At 45.5% G+C, this 19,497-nt stretch overlaps 2 long non-coding RNA genes across 3 annotated transcripts in view; one reads left to right on the top strand and one right to left on the bottom strand.

The window, feature by feature from the left end:
- The window catches only part of LOC108538736 (uncharacterized), a 54,509-nt gene extending 49,017 nt beyond the window's left edge, over positions 1 to 5,492 (top strand). For both annotated transcript variants that reach the window (XR_001888176.1, XR_001888177.1), the window contains exon 8: positions 5,070 to 5,492. This is a non-coding gene — a long non-coding RNA (uncharacterized LOC108538736). The remainder of the gene's footprint in view (positions 1 to 5,069) is intronic.
- LOC108538737 (uncharacterized) overlaps positions 1 to 19,497 on the bottom strand; it is a 52,051-nt gene that overhangs the window by 23,537 nt on the left and 9,017 nt on the right. The gene's annotated exons all lie outside the window — the stretch shown is intronic.

Below are 19,497 nucleotides of genomic sequence, written 5' to 3'. Positions count from 1 at the left end.
CCCCCGCCCCCCTAATTTTTTTTTTTTTTTTTTTTTTTTTTGCGATGGAGATGGGGGAGTGGAGAGGGGTTATCTCTATGTTGCCCACGCTGGCCTTGAACTCCTGGGCTCAAGCAATCCTCCTGCATAACTGGGACTACAGACAGGCCCCACTGTACTGGCCTATTTCCTAATCTTTTTACAACAACTATGTATTACTGGTATAAAGAAATATCTGGCTAGGCGCAGTGGCTCACACCTGTAATCACAACACTTCAGGAGGCCGAGGCGGGAGGATTACCTGAGGTCGGGAGTTCAAGACCAGCCTGACCAACATGGAGAAACCCAGTCTCTACTAAAAATACAAAAATTAGTCAGATGTGGTAGTGGGTGCCCGTAATCCCAGCTACTTGGAAGGCTGAGGCAAGAGAATCGCTTGAACCTGCGAGGCGGAGATTGCGGTGAGCTGAGATCACACCATTGCACTCCAGCCTGGGCAATAGGAGTGAAACTCCATCTCAAAAAAAAAAAAAAAAAAAAGAAAAGAAAAGAAAAGAAATATCTGGCTGGGCGCAGTGGTTCATGCCTGTAATCTCAGCACTTTAGGAGGCCAAGGCGGGTGGATTGCTTGAGGTCAGGAGTTCGAGACCAGCCTGGCTAACATGGTGAAACCCCATCTCTACTAAAATACAAAATTAGCCGGGTGTGGTGGCACATGCCTATAGTCCCAGCTACTTGGGAGGCTGAGGCACGAGAATCACTTGAATCCAGGAGGCGGAGGTTGCAGTGAGCCGGGATCATACTACTGCACTCCAGCCTGGGCAACAGAGTGAGACTCCATCTCAAAAAAAAAAAAAGAAAAGAAAAATATCTATGCTTCTTTCAGATGTGCTGGGGTCAGTTTATCAGCTGTGCTCCCAGACAGGGCTAGGTTGAGGAGAAAAGGAAGAACAGGAAAGCCCTCCAACAGTCGCTAAACTGAAAATTATGGCCCTGGAAGTATATTTTATGAAGGGACCTCCCACCCCTTTCAATGCACACTCTGGGGGATTCTTCGGAATGAGACACTCTTAGGTCATAGCTACATGGAGAGTCACACAGAAGGTCCAATGATCACACCTTCCTATATTGCCCCTAGCTTTTCTAAAATCTTAGCTCTTCCACAGTCTCTCAGAAAAATCACCCAAGATCTAATTTCTTACCCTAAAATTATTGTTATTTTAAAATTCAACCTAGCTCTGTGCAGTCTACCTTCTAAACTGGGTCTATTGCAGCAAGAGATGAATATTCCTGATGAGAGGGGTCAGGTGAAGGCAATCAAGTCTGAGAGTGATAAACACCAGCAGAAGCCAAAGGGGTGGCTGGAAGATAGACCTGTACAACATGGTCAAATCTAACTGGTAATCATACATATGGAAAATAAAATGGTATCATTCTCACTATGCAGTGGGAGGCGGTTGGGAGAGAAAGATAAGACCCAGTGTTGGTAATGATGCAGGAAATGGACCTTCTCCTGTGTTGCTGACAAAAGTGGGAACGACTACAACCTTTCCGTAGAGCGTTGGCAAGAGGCATCCAAAGCTATACACATGTGCATACCGTTTGACCCAGGTTGTCTAAGCCCAGAAATTCATCTTAAGGAAATAATCAGAAATGTGATTATATGCTTACCTGTAAGAATATTCATCTGGGCCAAGAGAAGTGGCTCAAACACTTTGGGAGACCGAGGTGGGCAGATTACCTGAGGTCAGGAGTTTGAGACTAGCCTAGCCAACATAAAAAAAAAAAAAAAAAAAAAGAATATTCATCTACTTTATAACTGACATTTTAAACAATAGAAGTAAAATCAATATAATAGAAAATTTGAGAAAACTTAGTTCCATCAATAGGGAATTGGTTAAAAAAAAAAAGTAAGAGCTCAGGTTCTAGATTCTGAGCTCAAATCACAACTTGCTATCTGAATGAACCTAAGCAAATTCCCTGACTTTTATTTTTCAAGACAAGGTCTTGTTCTCTCCCCAGGCTGGAGTGCAGCGGTGCGATCACAGCTCACTGCAGCCTTGACCTCCTGAGTCAAGCAATCCTCCCACCTCAGTTTCCCTAGTAGCTAGGACTACAGGCATGTACCACCATGCCTGGATATTTTTTGTAGAGACAGGGTTTCGCCATGTTTCTCAGGCTGGTCTGGAATTCCTGGGCTCAAGCAATTCTGCCTTGGCTTCCCAAAGTGCTGCCTAATTTTCCTCATCTGTAAAATGGATCACAATAATAATACCTTCTCCTAACCACTTCCTCCACCACTACCTACCATTTCTCTGCTTTTCTTTGCAATAAAACTTCTCAGAAGAATAGGTGATATGCACTCTCTTTGAAAGCCATTCCAGTCAGGCTCTTGTCCTTGCTACTCTAGTAAAACTGATGTTGTCAAGGTTGCCAGCATTGACTAAGTTCAAGGAACAGTCCTTAGCTGTCATCATACTTGGTCTTTGGGCATAATTCAAGCCAGTTGGGCCCCCTTTCGTCTCTGACACAATTGGTTCTCTTGGCTTCTAGGACCCTATTTTCTCTTAATTTCCCTCCTACCCCACACTGGTCACTTCTCTATCTCCCTTGCTGGCTCTTCCCTCCTCCCTGCCTTCTTAAGGATACAGCACCTGGGACTTGGTTCCTGGTTTTCTCTTCTTCATCTACACCCCTTACCTTGGTGGTCTCATCCAGTCTCAAGACTTTCAACCATGTCCATGTGCAGATGATTCCAATTTATATCTCCAGTCCAGACCTCTCCCCTGAAATCCAGACTGGTACATCCCGCTGACTACTTGACATCTTTATTTGGATGTCTAATAGGCGTCTTAAAATTCACATCCAAAATGAAATTAAACTCCTTATCTTCTATTCCCCCATTCACTGCATCCATAGCATTCCCCATCTCAATTCCATTCTTCAGATGCTTCAGAACAAAAAACCCTGGAGTCATCCTCGACTTCTTTCTTTCTGTCACAGACTATACCCAATTGCTCAGGAAATCTGTTGGCTCTACCTTCAGCCTATATCCAGAATCAGATCAGTTTTTGCCGTCTTCTCCACTGCCACCATGGTCTGGGCCACTGTCCCATCTCAATGGATGACTGAAATAGAGTCCCTGCTAGTCTCCCTGTGACCATCCTTCCTCTTCATACTCTTTTCTCAAGACAGCAGTCAGAATGATTCTTTCCATTTCAAGTTAGAGTGTGTCAATTTTCTTTCTTTCTTTTTTTTTTTTTTCAGATGGAGTCTCCCTCTGTCACCCAGGCTGGAGTGCAGTGGTGTGATCTCAACTCACTGCAACCTCCACCTCCTTGGTTCAAGCAATTCTCCTGCCTCAGCCTCACTGAGTAGCTGGGACTACAGGTGCGCGCCACCACGCCCAGCTAATTTTTTTTTTTGGGGGGGGGGTATTTTTAGTAGAGACGAAGTTTCACCATGTTGGCCAGGCTGGTCTCGAACTCTTGACCTCAGGTGATCTGCCTGCCTTGGCTACCCAGAGTGCTGGGATTACAGGCATGAGTCACTGCGCCTGGCCATGTCACTTGTCTTATCAAAACCCTGCAATGGGACCCACTCATAGTACAAAGCCAAATCCAACAACAGTCTTTGGGGCACTCCATGATCTGGCTTCCTACTGTTGCTCTGATCTCATCTTCCTCCATGGTCTCCATTCCCTCCTTCCACTACGGCCACTCTGGCTTCTTGCGCTCTTTCTTGACCACACAGACATTCCTGCCTTAGAGATTTTGGACTAGCTGCCCTTTTACCCGGAATAATCTTCCTTGTTACTTCCTTCAAGTCTTTGCTCAAATATTACCGTCACAGTTTGAGTTCTCCGGAGGCAGTCTCTGAGATGGAGACTGAGTGGGAAGTTTATTGGGGAGTGCTCTTGGGGTCAACTCCTGTGGACAGGAAGAGGAGGAAGCAGGACTAGACTGTGCAATAGTCTCAACAAAGTCATCAGCCAACCCCAAGAGGAGCTCCGAGGCTGGCAGGCCCTTCAGAGATGTCCTTAGTTAGGGTGAGGGGGCCAGGTCACTGGATGAAGGCAGCTCTAGGAAAGCGAGTAGGCTGCTCTCTGCGACAGAGGCGATTCCTAAGGAGTGCTCACAGCTGAGAGCTGTCTGCCTGCAGCACTCCCAAGCAGTTGCAGGGATAAGTAATCAGTCCTAATGGGGGTTATGGACCACGCATCTCAGTGTCCATTATAATTCACCCCTTGTGCTGTTCAGATCTACTTCAAATAAGTTCAAGGAGTAGTTCCTTTGGAATTCCAGTGGGCTTCTTTCCTGGAAGAAACTTATAACAGGAAGGTTAAGGAGATGAACAACAGCCCCTGACATTGCAGCTTGTCTTGAGCCTACGATTAATACCCATTTTTCACTTCCACTTCTATCAATTCTAGATTTCCCCTCACCCACAAATAGACTCTGCTGGTCTAGGTGGCCTACCTGGTCCGGGGACCTAGACCCTCATCCCTGAGGGATCTATCTGCTCCCTGGTCACCAGGCCCTTCTCAGGCCACAGCTGCTGTAGTTGTCCATTAGCTGTCAAAATGGGGGGAGTACCAAGTCACCCAAGTGGATCACCTGGGTGCCAAACATGTTCTTCCTTGCCCCCAGTGTGTAACAGTAGAGCTCCCTTTCCTTGCTGATCACAGTCAATTGCCTCTGCCAAAGTGGTGACTCTTCTTCTTGTCTGCTGGTCCTGCTTGGCACAAATAGCCTGAAGTCCCATCTCAGCCTCTCAAGTAGCTGGGACTACAGGCATGTGCCACCATGTCCAGTTAACTTTTACTTTTTTGTAGAGATGAGAATCTCAATATGTTGCCTAGGCTGGTCTCAAACTGCTGAGCTCAAGCAATCCTCCTGCCTTGGCCTCCTGAAGTACTGGGATTACAGGCATGAGCTACCACGCCTGGTCAGCATTTCTCCATTCTAATGCCAGGACCTCTAACGCTGCAGCGCACATAGTTGCAGAGACAGGAAGCACAAATTCTCCAAGTGGGTGATTGAGTATGATGATAAGTGGAGTCATTCTTGCTTCTGCCTCTTGGTTTCCAGATTGAAAGTTTGTTGCCATCTTTGCAACGCCTCCCAGCTGTTGCTTCAACAGGCTACTCCACCATTCTCTCAGACTGGGTAGTATGATACTGTTACTGAAACACCAGAGGTTTGGTCTAGGTCCTGCTGCTCCCTGCACAGAAAGCCAATGATGGAGACAACGAGTATTACCAAGGAATAAGCAAAAAAGAAGAAGAAAGAAGAAGAAAAAGTCGTGCTATAGTCTTCTGTAGCTACAGATCAGGTGCTACAGCTGAGGAGATGGGAGCTTAGTCTCAAATCCATCTCCATGCTGTACTAAAACTAGAGGTTTATATAGCAGGGAAGAAGTGTAACAATGTATAACAAAATAGGAACTAGGGAGGGGCAAGGAAGCAATCATGATGAATGAGGGGTCCAACATCTCATTGTCCATTGTCTGGATGTGGTGATCTGGTGAGTTTCAGTTCTTTTTTTTTTTTTGAGACAGAGTCTTGCTGGGTCAACCTGAGCTGGAGTGCAGTGGTGCCATCTCAGTTCACTGTAACCGCTGCCTCCTGGGTTCAAGCGGTTCTCCTGCCTCAGCCTCCCGAGTAGCTGGGATTACAGGCACGAACCACCATGCCTGGTTTTTTTGTATTTTTATTTATTTTATTTTATTTTATTTTTTGAGACAGAGTCTTGCTTTGTCGCCCAGGCTGGAGTGCACTGGCGCCATCTTGGCTCTCTGCAACCTCTGCCTCCTGGGTTCAAGCAATTCTCCTTCTCAGCCTCCTGGGTAGCTGGGATTACAGGCGCACACCACCACGCCCAGCTAATTTTTTGGTATTTTTAGTAGAGAGGGGGTTTCACCATCTTGGCCAGAATGGTCTTGAACTCCTGACTTTGTGATCTGCCCGCCTCGGCCTCCCAAAGTGCTGGTGAAAGGTGAAGCAGGCTGGGCTTCTGGGTCAGGTGGGGACTTAGAGAATTTTCTTTCTAGCTAAAGGATTGTAAATGCGCCAGTCAGCACTCTGTGTCTAGCTAAAGGTTTGTAAATGCACCAATCAGTGCTCTGTGTCTAGCTAATGGGGTGGGGGACTTGGAGAACTTCTCTGTCCAGCTGAAGGATTGTAAATGCACCAATCAGCACTCTGTGTCTAGCTCAAGGTTTGTAAACGCTGCACCAATCAGCGCTCTGTGTCTAGCTAATCAGGTAGGGACTTGGAGAACTCTTGTGTCTAGCTAAAGGATTGTAAATGCACCAATCAGCACTCTGTGTCTAGCTAAGGGATTTTAAACGCACTCCATAAAATGGACCAATCAGCAGGATGTGGGTGGGGCCAAAAAGGGAATAAAAGCAGGCCACCTAGGGAGCAGCGGAAACCCGCAAGGCCCTGTTCCCTGTTGTGGGAGCTTTGTTCTTTTGCTGTTTGCAATAAATCTTGCTGCTGCTCACTCTTAGCGTCCATACTACCTTTATGAGCTGTAACAGTCACCAGGAAGGTCTGCAGCTTCACTCCTGAAGCCAGCCAGACCACGAACCCGCTGGGAGGAATGAACAATTCCCGATGCGCCACCTTTGAGAGCTGTAACACTCCCTGCGAAGGTTGGCAGCTTCACTCCTGAAGTCAGGGAGACCACAAATCCACTTGGAGGAAGAAACTCCGGACACATCTGAACATCTGAAGGAACAAACTCTGGACACACCATCTTTAAGAACTGTAATACTCACCGCCAGGGTACGCGGCTTCATTCTTGAAGTCAGGGAGACCAAGAACCCACTGGAAGGAACAATTCCGGACACAGTGGGATTACAAGCGTGAGCCACGGCACCTGGCCATTTTTTTGTATTTTTAGTAGAGACAGGATTTCACCGTGTAGGCCAGGCTGGTTTCAAATTCCTGACCTCAAGTGATCCTCCTGCCTCGGCCGCCCAAAGTGCTAGGATTACAGATATGAGCTACTGCACCTGGCCGAATTTCAGTTCTTTGATAGTTTTGGTTTTTGGTTTTTGGTTTTTTTTTTTTTTTTTGAGACAGAGTCTTGCTCTGTTGCTCAGGCTGGAGTGCAGTGGCGTGATCTTGGCTTACTGCAACCTCTACCTCCTGGGTTCAAGCAATTCTCCTGCCTCAACCTCCTGAGTAGCTGGGATTACAGGCGCCCACCACCACACCCGGCTAATTTTTTGTATTTTCGGTAGAGACGGGGTTTCACCGTGTTAGCCAGGATGGTCTCGATCTCCTGACCTCGTGATCTGCCTGCCTCGGTCTCCCAAAGTGCTAGGATGACAGGCGTGAGCCACTGCGCCCAGCGAGCAGAACACTTTTGCCCAATTAGTTTAGCTATGTTCTAGTAACTATCGCCACAACTGTCTGAGGGTCAGGGTCCCCAGCTGCCACTCCAAACTTGCTCATTATGAGAATTGCATCCACTTGGCTTCTGAGGGTTAACAGACACATCTAGCTGCTATTGTTTCAGGATCCCTTCATCCCCACTGTCATGCATGAGCCTAGTTCTGTTTGACCATTAGCCCTGATCATTAGCCCTGGCCTAGAGACTCTTGGTGATACTAGTGCCCTCTTATGTCTCTCCCAGCAGTGCATTTCTTATTGCTTTGGGATATCTTCCAGGTCTCCTGTGGGATATAGTCACCTTGCAGGCTTTCCTGCTGCATGCAGTATAGCAGTTCTAGCACGGCCATTTTTCTGAGCCTTTTCCCCTCTTCCATCTTCTGCTATGGCAATTCTGGCATTCCTACCTTAGTTGGTGAGGGCCATAATTTTATTCAGTCTTCTAAGAGCCATTCTAGCAGTATGTTTCCACTGTCATCCCGTGATCATGCCGGGGTATTTCCAAATTGATCATCTTTCCTTTTTCGAAATGTTTTGCCCCTGTTGATCCCATGCCTTCTGAACATAGTCTCTGGCATACTCTTCCAATCTCAGGGCCTCCCTCTGGGACCCATGCCTAGCAGTCTGTCAACAGCTCCTGGTACATGTTGGTAGGTTCTGCAGCTCCTTCACAATAGAAGCCCTTCCTTCTCTTATGAGACCCAGCTTGTCTCTGGCCAAGTCATGCTGTGACTTTACCCTAGTTACTGGGTTAGTGGTCAGGAGGGCAAACGGTGGCAGATTCTACACGAGGTGCATGTTGTCCTGCCGAGGAGAGTCCTCTGCATCATCTTTTAGCAAAGTCGGAGTGCCAGCCCTTAGAGAAAGGTGGGCCACTTCTGCAGGCTCAGAGCAATCTGGGAATTCAAGATCTTTGGGTACATCCACTCAGATATTCACATCTCATGTATCAGAGTCCCATTCTTTCCCAACCAGGAACTTGTCCTTGAACCTTCTTTGGCACTCTGCTACTCTTTTTTTTTTTTTTTTTTTTTGAGATGGAGTCTCACTCTATTGCCCAGGCTGGAGTGCAATGGCGCAATCTCAGCTCACTGTAACCTCTGCTGCCTGGGTTCACATGATTCTCCTGCCTTAGCCTCCTGAGTAGCTGGGATTACAGGCACCTGCCACTGCACCTGGCTAATTTCTGTGTTTTTTGTTTTGTTTTGTTTTGTTTTTTGTTTTTTTTTGTATTTTTTATATTTATTTATTTATTTATTTATTTATTTATTTATTTTGAGCTGAAGTCTCACTCGGTCACCCAGGCTGGAGTGCAGTGGCACAATCTTGGCTCACTGCAACCTCCGCCTCCCGGATTCAAGCAATTCTCCTGTCTCAGCCTCCCGAGTAGTTGGGACTACAGGCCTGTGCCATGACGCCCAGCTAAGTTTTTTGTATTTTTAGTAGGACGGGGTTTCACCATATTGGTCAGGCTGGTCTCAAACTCCTGACCTCAAGTGATCCGCCTGCCTCAGCCTCCCAGAGTGCTGGGATTACAGGCATGAGCCACCATGCCCGGCCGTTTGTATTTTTAGTAGAGACGGTGTTTCATCATCTTGGCCAGGCTGGTCTTGAACTCCTGACCTCGTGATCTACCTGCCTCGGCCTCCCAGAGTGCTGGGATTATAGGCGTGACCCACCGTGCCCGGCCTGCACTCTGCTACTCTTAGGATTAAACCACGTACCTGGTCCTCAGCTTTCCCTTTCCTCCAGGTGCAGGGGATGAGAGTATCCCTATGAGCTCCCAAGGAGGTCTTCTGGCTTTCACACTCAATTTTCAATTGCTGATGAATCTTTTTCAACATTTCATTATTTTTTTCAAAGTGTTAATTATCCTTAGCGAAAGCCACCTAACTGCATTGTCCTTGTGGTGATTCCCCCCATATTTCTCAACTACCTGATAGGTCACACCCTCTGGTGCATTTCCTTCCGTGGGAATACCATTTTAGTTCACCGTTGGCAAAAGTTTTAACAATTTCACTGCTACCTTGTGCTAGGGACTATATGTACTTCATCTACTGCCACTGATGGGGTCTGCACTGCCAGCTGGATAGTAGGTGATCCAATTCCAAAATCTCATGTTGGGATCGCTTTCTTGGATCACTGCTGGTATCAGCAATCTTGGGTTGAGTTCCCAGGGAAGCAGACACCGAGATATTAGCACAGAAGAAGTTTGTTAGGAAGTGCTGGGAGGGAAGTGAAGGAGTGAGGACTGTGTATAGGAAGAGGTTGGTTGGACCACAACAAAGGCTAAAAGTCTCAGTTATGGGAAGCTCTGAAGCTGGGTGATCCTTCAGAGTAGTCTCAAGTTGGGGAAGGGGGACCAGGCCTTTGAGTCCCCATATTGGCCAGTCATTGGATGTGGGTCCCAGGAGTTGGAGTGATCTTGGGTAAGGTGACTTTCTTCATCCAAGGCAATTCCCAAAGAGGACTGACAATTGAGGGCTGACCACACTGTCAGCAACTGTGGGAATAGTCTCCAATCCTGAAAGGGCACCTAGACAGAACCAGAGCATCCACTACAATCATGGTAAACAGATAAATAGACCTGACTATCCTATTTACTACTCAATGAGGCAACCCATACCACCTCCTCTCCACTCCCATCCCTATCTATGGCACTTAACATCTTCTAATGTAGTATATAATTAACCTATTTATCGTATTGTTTAGTAGCAATTTCCCCTGCTAGAATGTGAAATCAAAGAGGACAGATATTTTTATTCGTTTGATTTACTAATGCATACTAAGCACCTAGCTAAGGTCCCAACACATAATAGGGGCTGAAAAACATGTCTTGAATAAGTAAACAAATAAATAAATAAATAAATAAATACCCAACTCGGGTTATCATGAGGATTAAACTGAATTGATGAATGTAAAGTTTTTTTTTTTTTTTGAGACGGAGTCTCGCTCTGTCACCCAGGCTGGGGTGTAGTGGCACCATCTCAGCTCACTGCAAGCTCCACCTCCCGGGTTTACGTCATTCTCCCGCCTCAGCCTCACAAGTAGCTGGGACTACAGGCGTCTGCCGCCACGCCCGGCTAATTTTTTGCATTTTTAGTAGAGACGGGGTTTCACCGTGTTAGCCAGGATGGTCTCGATCTCCTGACCTTGTGATCCACCCGCCTCAGCCTCCCAAAGTGTTGGGATTACAGGCATGAGCCACCGCACCCCGCTGAATGTAAAGTATTTAAACAGGCCAGAGACACAGTCACTACCATGTTATCTATTATTATTAAAGAGTTTAGAGTCTTAGACCAATATGTCAATAACGACTGTCTCTGATTTATTGGATTATAGGTAATTTTCATTTTGTTCTTTGGAATTTTTGTATCTTTTAAATTTTCTGTGATAGATAATCAGGCAAAGAAAACTAGTAAATTATTAAGTTAAAAGAAAATTTGGTTGGTATACATTGGATAGTAGGGAGAATGAAAATTCCTGATGGACATCACCTCTCTTGGAAAGAGCAATTGATTTGACAGCAAGTTTTTTTTTTTTTTTTTTCTTTTTTGAGACAGAGTCTCACTTTGTCGTCCAAGCTGGAGTGCGGTGGCATGATCCCAGCTCACTACACCCTCTGCTTCACAGATTCAAATGATTCTCCTGCCTCAGCCTCCCGAGTAGCTGAGATTACAGGCGTCCGCCATCAAGCCTAGCTAATTGTTGTATTTTTAGTAGAGACAGAGTTTCACCATGTTGGCCAGGCTGGTCTCGAACTCCTGACCTCAAATGATCCACCCACTTCAGCCTCCCAAAGTGCTGGGATTACAGGCGTGGACCACTACACTCGGCCTGACGGCAAGTTTTATATGATTCTTTCTCAGGCTTGATGTCTACATTGTTGAGGACCTGGAACTGTGCCTGGCACAGAGCAAACACTCTGGAAATATTTGCTTGTAATAAGGACAGAGAAGGAAATTGGCGTCATGGGATTTGGGAGATACCTGTTCTACTGTTGAAAGCAGCACTGTCAGGCTAAGGAAGTTTTAAACTTCACTGTTTGTGTCTCAGTTTTCCTGTCAAATAGATAATAAATAGTTGTTTCCCACTGTGACCTGTTAGTGGCCTCATGGAACTATTTCAATAATAAATGATTTCAACAATAAATGATTTCAACAATATCCCTATCAAAATTTTAGCTGCCCTTTTTTTATTTTTTTGCAGAAATTGACAAACTGATCCTGAAATTTATATGAATATACAAGGGACTCAGAATAGCCAAAACAATCTTGGAAAAGAAGAACAAAGTTGGAGGACTCACACCTCCCAATTTCAAAACTTACTGCAAAGCTACAGTAGTCAAGACGGCAGGGTACTGTAATAAGGATAGAGATTAATGGCACATAATTGAGAGTCCAGAAATACACTGTCAAATATGGTTAGTTGATTTTCAACAAGAGTGGCAAGACAATTCAATGAGGAAAAATAATCTTTTCAACAAATGGCGTGGGGGTAACTGGATTTCCTCATGCAAAACAATGAAGTTGAACCCCCTAATATATCATATCATATCATATCATATCATATCATATCATATCATATCATATATCATATCAAAATTAATTTAAGGCTGAATGTGGTGACTTACACCTGTAATCCCAGCACTTTGGGAGGCCAAGGCAGAAAGAGCCTAGGAGTTCGAGACCAGCCTCAGCAACACAGCAAAACCCTATGTCTACAAGAAAAAAAAATTTTTAATTAGCCTGGCATAGTGGTACAATCTGTGGGCCCTGCTACTGGGGAAGCTGGGGCAGTAGGATCACTTGAGCCCAGGAGGCTGAGATTGCAGTGAACCATGTTCATGCCACCTCATTCCAGCCGGGGTGCCAGAGAGAGACTTTCTCTATCTCTCAAAAAAAAAATTTTTTTTTTAATTCAAAATGGATTGTAGGCCAGTGCAGTGGTTCACACTTGTAATCCCAGAAGTTTGGGAGGCTGAGGTGGGCAGATCACCTGAGGTCAGGAGTTTGAAACCAGCCTGGCCAACATGGCGAAACCCCGTCTCTACTAAAAATACAAAAATTAGCTGGGCATGGTAGTACACACCTGTGATCCCAGCTACTCAGGAGGCTGAGACAGGAAAATCGCTTGAACCCAGGAGGCAGAGGTTGCAGTGAGCTGAGATTGTGCTACAGTACTCCAGCCTGGGCAATAGAGCAAAACTCTGTCTCAAAAAAAAAAAAAAAAAAAGTCTGGGTGTAGTGGCTCACGCCTGTAACCCCAGCACCTTGGGAGGTTGAGGAGGGCAGATCACAAGGTCAGGAGATCAAGACCATCCTGGCCAACATAGTGAAACCCCGTCTCTACTAAAATAAAAAAGAAAAAAGAATTAGCCAGGTGTGGTGGTGCACGCCTGTAGTCCCAGCTACTTGGGAGGCTGAGGCAGGGGAATTGCTTGAACCCAGGAGGTGGAAATTGTAGTGAGCCGAGATTGTGCCACCACTGCACTCCAGCCTGGGTGGCAGAGCAAGACTCCATCTCAAGAAAAAAAAAAAAAAAGAAGATTGTAGACCTAAATGTAAGAGTGAAATGACAAAACTCCTAGAAAAAAAATAGGAATAAATCTTCATGACTTTGGATCATGCATTAGTTTTCAGAATATGACACCATAAGCACAAGTAACTAAGAAAAAAATGATAAATTGAATTTCCATCAAAATTTAAAACTTTTATGCTTCAAAGGACATCATAAAGAAAGTGAAGGCCGGGCGCGGTGGCTCAAGCCTGTAATCCCAGCACTTTGGGAGGCCGAGACGGGCGGATCACAAGGACAGGAGATTGAGACCATCCTGGCTAACATGGTGAAACCCCATATCTACTAAAAAATACAAAAAACTAGCCGGGCGAGGTGGCGGTTGCCTGTAGTCCCAGCTACTCGGGAGGCTGAGGCAGGAGAATGGCGTGAACCCAGGAGGTGGAGCTTGCAGTGAGCTGAGATCCGGCCACTGCACTCCAGCCTGGGCAGCAGAGCGAGACTCCGTCTCAAAAAAAAAAAAAAAAAAAAGAAAGTGAAAAGACAATCTACAAACTGGGAGAAAATATTTGCAAATCATATATCTAATAAAGGACTTATATCTGGAATATAGATATAGCTCTTGTAAGAACTCTTACAACTTGGTAGTAAAAAGACAACCCAATTTTAAAAAGGGGAAAGAATCTAAATAGCCATTTCTACAACATACAAATGGCTGATAAGCACATGAAAAGATGCTCAACATCATTTGTCATATGAAAAACGCAGGCTGAGGCGGGAGGATTGCTTGAGCCCAGGAGTTTGAGGTTGTAATGAGCCATGATGGTGCCACTGCATTCTAGCTTGGGTGACAGAGCAAGACCCTGACTCTAAGATAAAAGAAAGAAAGAAAAAGAAATGAAGAAAAAAATTACAAATCAAAACCACAATAAAGTACCCCTTTAAACCTACTAGAACAGCTACAAAAAAAAAAAAAAAAAAAAAATACAAGGAGGGCCAGGCACGATGGCTCACACCTGTAATCCCAGCACTTTGGGAGGCCAGTGCGGGCAGATCCTGAGGTCAGGAGATTGAGCGAATCCTAACATGGTGAAACCCCGTCTCTACTAAAAATACAAAAAATTAGCCAGGCATGGTGGTGGTGGGTGCCTGTAGTCCCAGCTACTTGAGAGGCTGAGGCAAGAGAATTGCTTGAACCTGGGAGGCACAGGTTGCTATGAGCCAAGATTGCGTCACTGCACTCCTGCCTGGGCGACAGAGTGAGACTCCGTCTCGGGAAAAAAAAAAAAGGTATAAAAACAAGTGTTGGGGCTGGGTGCAGTGGCTCACACCTGTAATCCCAGTCCTTTGGGAGGATGAGGCGAGCCAGTCTTCTGAGGTCTGAGTTCAAGATCAGCCTGGCCAACATGGTGAAACCCTGTATCTACTAAAAATACAAAAATTAGCCTGGTGTGGTAGCGCACACCTCTTCTCCCAGTTTCTCGGAAGGCTGAGCCAGGAGAATGGCTTGAACCAGGAACGTGGAGGTTGCAGTGAGCCGAGATTGCACCACTGCATTCCAGGCTGGGGGATAGATCAGGTCTCCATCTCAAAAGAAAAAAAAAAAGTGTTGGGGAGGATATAGAGAAATCAGTACCCTCATACATTGCTGGTGGGAACGTAAAACAGGGCAACTGCTTTGGAACACAATTTGGTAGTTCCTCAAAAAGTTAAATAAAATTACCATATGACCCAGAAATTTCACTCCTATATATATCCAAGGGAATTAAAAACCTATGTTGATGCAGAACCTTGTACACAAATGTTCATAGCAGTGTTATCCCTAACAGCCAAAAGGTAGAAACAACCAAAATATCTATCAACTGATGGATGAATAAACCAAATCCATACAATGGAGGATTATTGAGCCACCAAAAGGAATGAAGTACTGATGCATACAACATGGTTGAACTTCGAAAACATGCAAATAAGTAAAAGAAGCCAGATGGCTGGGCACAGTGGCTCACGCCTGTAATCCCAGCACTTTGGGAGGCCGAGGCAGGTGGATCACGAGGTCGGGAGATCAAGACCATCCTGGCTAACATGGTGAAACTCTGTCTCACTAAAAATACAAAAAATTAGACAGGCATGGTGGCGGGCGCCTGTAGTCGCAGCTACTCGGGAGGGTGAGGCAGGAGAATGGCTTGAACCCAGGAGGCAGAAGTTGCAGCGAGTCAAGATCGCTCCACTGCACTCCAACCTGGGCTACAGAGCAAGGACCTGTCTCAAAGAAAAAAAAAAAAAAAAAAAAAAAAGAAGTGGAAAAAAAAAAAGGGGCTTTATTTTTTTTTATTCTATTTACATGAAATATCCAGAATAGTCAAATTTATAGTGATAGAAAGTAGATTGGTGGTTGCTATGGGATGGGGATGGGGTGGGGAAATGAAAAGTGACTTGATAGGTGCCAGTTTCTTTTTGCAGTGATGCAATGTTCTAAAATTAAATAGTAGTTATGGTTGCACAATTCTGTGAATATACTAAAAATCACTTAATTGTATGCTTTAAAAGGGTGAATTTTATGGCATGTAAAGTACATCTAAGTAAAGCTGTTATTAGAAAAAGAAAAGGGGCCGGATGTGTTGGCCTGTGCCTGCAATCCCAGCTACTTGGGAAGCTGAGGCAGGAGGACAGCTTGAGCCCAGAAGTTGGGAGACCAGCCTGGGCAACATAATGAGACACCATCTCTAAAAAATAAAAAAAGGAAAGGAAAAGAAAATAAAAGGAGGGGGCAAGGGGATGGACAGCATCCGAGCAAATACCTAATGCATGCAGGGCTTAAAACCTAGATGATGGTTTGATAGATGCAGCAAACCACCATGGCACATGTATAGCTATGTAACAAACCTGCAGGTTCTGCACATATATCCCAGAACTTAAAGTATTAGAAAAGAAAAAAGAAAAAAAGGCTGGGTGTGGTGGCTCATGCCTATAATCCCAGCACTTTGGGAGGCCAAGACAGGAAGATTGCTTGAGCTCAGGAATTTGAGACCAGCATGGGCAACATGGCAAAAACCCGTATCTACAAAAAAATGCAAAAATGTGTGGTGGTGCATGCCTGTGGTCCCAGCTACTCGGGAGGTTGAGGTGGGAGGATAGCTTGAGCCTGGGAGCTCAAGGCTGCAGTGAACTGTAATCACACCACTGCTCTACAGCCTGGGCAACAGTGCAAGACCATCTCAAAAAAAAAAAAAAAAAAAAGAAAAGGCAAATGACACAAGGAGGTCTTTTAAACCAGAGCATTGGAAGTTGGACTAGTGCAAAGCTTTCAGGGGACCAAAGTCCCTGCAAGGTCACAGGGGCAGCCTGAACCTTTTCCTTCCTGCCCTACAGTGCAGGCATTCCTGCCCCTTTCCCCAATGTGAAACACAGCCAGCTCTGTGGTCTCTATGAGGTTGCTAAATGATTTTTAGAACCCGAGTTAGCCAGTGGCCCTGTGAGCTGCCAGTCATGCTGAGTGACTGTTCTGTTTATTTATTTATTTATTTATTTTTTTTTTTGAGACGGAGTCTCGCTCTGTCGCCCAGGCTGGAGTGTAGTGGCCGGATCTCAGCTCACTGCAAGCTCCGCCTCCCAGGTTCACGCCATTCTCCTGGCTCAGCCTCCCAAGTAGCTGGGACTACAGGCGCCCGCCACCGCACCCGGCTAGTTTTTTGTATTTTTTAGTAGAGACGGGGTTTCACCGTGTTCACCAGGATGGTCTTGATCTCCTGACCTCGTGATCCACCCGTCTTGGCCTCCCAAAGTACTGGGATTACAGGCTTGAGCCACCGCATCCGGCTCCTGAGTGACTGTTCTAAAAAGGCCTGACCTCCTTCAAACAGCCCATCTAGAAGGTTCTTGCTCCCCTTGCCTGGAAGGTCTCCTCTGCCCACCTGTGCCTTAGCCCCTCCTTACTCTGCCTCTTCCATAGGGCATTCTGCAGCCCCCTGTGGGCTTTTTAAATCTACCCCTTCCTGCCCTGGGCCCTCTCCCCAAATCACAAGTCATTCGCTTCACCAAATTTGGTGGATCAAAAACCCACGAGGCATGCTTTTATTTTTTAAGAGACAGATTCCTGAAATTCACCCCACTGAAATTCTGAGTCAGTAGGTTGGGGGCAGGCCTGGGACTCTCAAAGCTCCCCCAGGTGATTCTGATGATCAGCCAGATTTGGGAACCTTTGATCCAGTTCACCCTCCCACCCAGTGCTCCAGCATCCCTGCCAAGAGGTTGACTCAGCTTTTCCAAGAAGCATTCCCTGACTTGCCTTGCTGAGGTGGGAGCTCCACCCAAGTGCTTCGAAAATGCTGTGCTCATCATCACCCCCAATCTTAAGGTGAATCATGGATTGTCATCACCTGTTTAAATGTCTCACTCCCCCACTAGACTCTTTGAAGAAGGGGACTGTGTCTTAGTTAATGTATTACCCCCAATATCTGACTTGTAGTAAGGACTTCGTGTATTTATCAAATGAGTGAATGGATGAATGAACACCACTAGAAATCTACTAATATAATACAGTCACTAGCTAAGGTATAATGATTTTGCTAGTACAGCATTGGGTGTGAATAATTTGCCAGTGAAAATATTTATTTGGTTATTCGGGAAAAGGAATTAGATTTTGATATATCAGCTCTGAAAATCTGGCTGGAAGCTAGCTGTCCTTTAGACAGGTAGGTCCAGCTGTTCTCACAAGTGTGTCATTTAGGAAGACATACCATTCACTGGAAGGATTTGACGTATTATTAGGCTCTGTAGTGTGTAAATGTGAGAGAAAATAAAGTATGAGCTGATTTAGATTTATTCATATCTAGTCAAGGGCAGATTCACATTTTGAGGGGCTTGAAACTTGGACAATTTTGGAGGCCTTCTTTTTAAAAAGCTCTTGTTTCTCTACCACCCCCAAACTTCTAGTGCCAGGAGCCCAGGACAGGCTCATTTTGTGACATCACATCTGACCCTATACCTTTATGACATGCCAGGTGGGTCTTTACAGTGAGTAAAGGAGTATTCCTGGATGTCATCCCTGTACTGATATAGCTAGCAATAACTTCTTATCTACTTAAGTGACAGCACACCACATATGTCTCCCACATCTCATAAATATGTCCCCAACATCCCATACTAAATGTAGTTCCAATGCAACTTCCTCTTAGCTGGATCTCCAGGATGCCCATGGCCTCTCCAATGTCATTGACATCAGCGGAAAGTGGTGGAGGAGAAGTTAGGGTAGAGACAGAGAACTAGTTAACGTATCTTAACTTTGAAATTTTTATAAAAACAGATTACCATGAGAGCACACAGTAGTCCCCTCCCAGAGCCATGAAAGAGGACAGTGCAGTTGAGGGGCCATGAAGCTTAAACTCCGTTTAATTTCATGATAAATGCACCTTTGCAAACGAACATTTATTGAGCATCCCTTACATGCCAAGCACTGTTTCAGGCACTCAGAATGAAGCGGTGAATAAAATAATCAAAGCCCATGACCTCATGGGACACACATCTAGACTAGTTAAAATAGGTGTGTTTTCTTGGTTTATGAGGACAGGAACATTGGATGTATTGGCCACTACTGCCTGACTCTCAATAAATATTTGTGCAATGAATAAATGAAAGATGGAATGAATGAAACATTTCAGAACTAAAAAGTATTGTGCTGTTGAGATTTGGTATGTCAATGAAATTCGGCACAAATTACAAAGTTGCTACAAAGCCTGTGAAAAATTATAAGGACGATAATGACATGGGTGTTGTACCACAGTTTTCCAGGACCCAAGCAGGACTATTGTTCTGACATGTATTAACATTGGCAGGTAACCAGAGATTCCTCTTCCTTTCTGGAATGAAATTGGCACTCCAGTTAGTACACCTCCAAGGCAGGCCCTCCCTCAGGTTTGGAAGGTTAAAAACAGGGAGAGACAAGTGAGAACCAGTCCCAGTCCTGTGTCACCAACTCCTCCTGCTTCTGCCCGCTGGCTGCAGGAGCTACTGGAGATATGGCCCTCACAGCTGCTCATCTGTCACAGCATTCACTACAGGTGATCGGGTAACCTCTCCCTCCCATTGGCCCCTACCACCACCACCACCTTCTACTTCACAGGAGATAGAGGTAATCAGAGGACAATGCCCACAGTCACCAAACCTGCAATGTTACTGCACCTGAGTCCATCTTCCCCTTTATTCCTCTGTTAAGGATGGAATGAGCCCCAGCTGCATCATTTATTAGCTCTGTGACATGGAGCAATTGTGAGGGCTTCAGTTAAAGATTGCCTCTACTTTTTTTTTTTTTTTTTTGAGACGGAGTCTCGCTCTGTCTCCAGGATGGAGTTCAGTGGCACAATCTCGGCTCACTGCAACCTCTGCCTCCCAGGTTCAAGCAATTCTCCTGCCTCAGCCTCCCGAGTAGCTGGGACTACAGGCGTGTACCACCATGCCCAGCTAATTTTTTATATTTTAGTGGAGATGGGGTTTCACCATGTGGGTCAGGATGGTCTCGATCTCCTGACCTCGTAATCTGCCCGCCTCGGCCTCCCAAAGTGCTGGCATGGTCCCCACTATTTTTTTTTTTTTTTTTTTTTTTT

Source organism: Rhinopithecus bieti, unplaced genomic scaffold (assembly GCF_001698545.2).
Source record: "Rhinopithecus bieti isolate Rb0 unplaced genomic scaffold, ASM169854v2 scaffold_15336, whole genome shotgun sequence".
In the NCBI taxonomy this organism is placed as follows: Eukaryota; Metazoa; Chordata; class Mammalia; order Primates; family Cercopithecidae; genus Rhinopithecus; species Rhinopithecus bieti.
Note: the sequence above shows the minus strand (reverse complement) of the source record. Positions and strands in the feature narration are given on the sequence as shown.